This window comes from Branchiostoma floridae, chromosome 10 (assembly GCF_000003815.2).
Source record: "Branchiostoma floridae strain S238N-H82 chromosome 10, Bfl_VNyyK, whole genome shotgun sequence".
In the NCBI taxonomy this organism is placed as follows: Eukaryota; Metazoa; Chordata; class Leptocardii; order Amphioxiformes; family Branchiostomatidae; genus Branchiostoma; species Branchiostoma floridae.
Window position 1 is genome coordinate 22,977,335 of NC_049988.1, and position 1,873 is coordinate 22,979,207.

Consider the following 1,873-nt stretch of genomic DNA (forward strand, 5'->3'; position numbering starts at 1 on the left):
ATCCCCATAGTCACACGGTCACACTTGTAGTTATTTATTTACCCAATATGAGTTCTCATATGGTTCGCTAAGTGAGACTTCTGAGTTGCCCTGTACCCACACTCCCCACACATGTAGGGCTTATCACCAGTATGTTTGGCTAGATGTTGCTTCAAGGTGGACTTAAGTGCAGCAGAATAGTCACACCGGTCACATTTGTAGGGTTTGACACCAGTGTGTTTGGCCACATGGTGGGCCAAACTATTTTTGTGTACAGCAGAATAGTCACACTGGTCACACTTGTAGTTTTTTTCACCAGTATGAATTCTCATATGTTGGGATAAATGAGACTTTTGCACTGTACTATACCCGCACTCCCCACACATGTAGGGCTTTTGACCAGTGTGTTTGGCTAGATGTTGGTCCAAACTGGACTTATGTGCAGCAGAATAGTCACACTGGTCACACTTGTAGGGTTTGTCACCAGTATGAGTTCTCATATGTTGGGATAAGTCAGACTTACGAACTGTCCTGTAGCCACACTCCCCACATATGTAGGGTTTATCACCAGTGTGTATGGCTAGATGTTGGTCCAAACTGTCTTTTCGTGAAGCAGAATAGTCACACTGGTCACACTTGTAGGGTTTTTCACCCGTGTGCGTTCTCATATGTTTGGATAAGGTAGATTTCCGAGCTGCCCTATACCCACACTCCCCACACATGTAGGGCTTGTCACCGGTGTGTTTGGCCAGATGTTGGTCCAAACTGTCTTTTCGTGAAGTAGAATAGTCACACTGGCCACACTTAAATGATTTTTCCCTGGTGTGTGTTCTCATGTGTCGGGATAATTGAGACTCCCATGCTGTTCTGTACTCACACTCCCCACATATGTAGGGTTTATCACCGGTGTGTATGGCTAGATGTTGGTCCAAATGACATTTCCTTGTTGCAGAATAGTCACACTGGTCACATCTGTAGGGTTTTTCACCGGTATGAATTCTCATATGTGTGGATAAGTCAGACTTCTGAGCTGTCCTGTACCCACACTCCCCGCACATGTAGGGTTTCTGACCAGTGTGCTTGGCTTCATGTTGGTCCAAACTGGATTGTCGTTTAGCAGAGTAGTCACATTGGTCACACTTGTAGCGTTTTTCTCCAGTATGAGTTCTCATATGTTGGTTGTGAGTTGTCCTGTACCCACACTCCCCATACATGTAGGGTTTCTCACCAGTGTTTGCTTCTGGTTGACTGACCGCACTGGTTCTGGTCGCTGTTGGCTGTTCTTCAGTATCACCTGCATCCCAGTCACATAAATCTCCAGTAGGAGACCCATCACAGACGTTCTGGGGAACAGCAGTATGAGACCCATCACATACATTCTGAGGAACAGCAGTAGGAGACCCATCACAGACGTTCTGGGGAACAGCAGTAGGAGACCCATTACCTGCCTCTGCCATGTCGAACCTAATGGAATGAAAAATAACTGAAAAGAAGAAATAGACCAATTAAAACTAGAAAGATAACAAGTATGTTTTACCTTTACATGATCTAGCCTACGAAGCTATTAAGGGCAACGTGTTGGTTTCTTTTTTCTGTTTGTAATTTCTGTGTATTTGTATACATATATATGTTTCCAATATAAACTCGGCACAAAAAAAATTGGAATATCAACTTTGGCTGATCATATTTCCGTTGTTTCTGCCTCAATTTCAATGTGTTACATATCATTTGAAAGCGTGTATGATTTTCTTTCACAGGGTATCAAACTCTTTTATGATTATAAATTCGTGGAACGAGCACCTGTGCTGCTTACGTCAGTGGGTCGCGAAAAAAGTGCCCAAATTTCCCTTTTTACGTTCAACACTGTATCATAATGTTGGTGCGGGTGCGGGTG

At 43.8% G+C, this 1,873-nt stretch overlaps 1 protein-coding gene across 1 annotated transcript in view; it reads right to left on the reverse strand.

Annotated features, from left to right (window-relative positions):
• The window catches only part of LOC118425106 (zinc finger protein 525-like), an 18,166-nt gene that overhangs the window by 13,221 nt on the left and 3,072 nt on the right, over nucleotides 1–1,873 (reverse strand). The window lies entirely within an intron of this gene.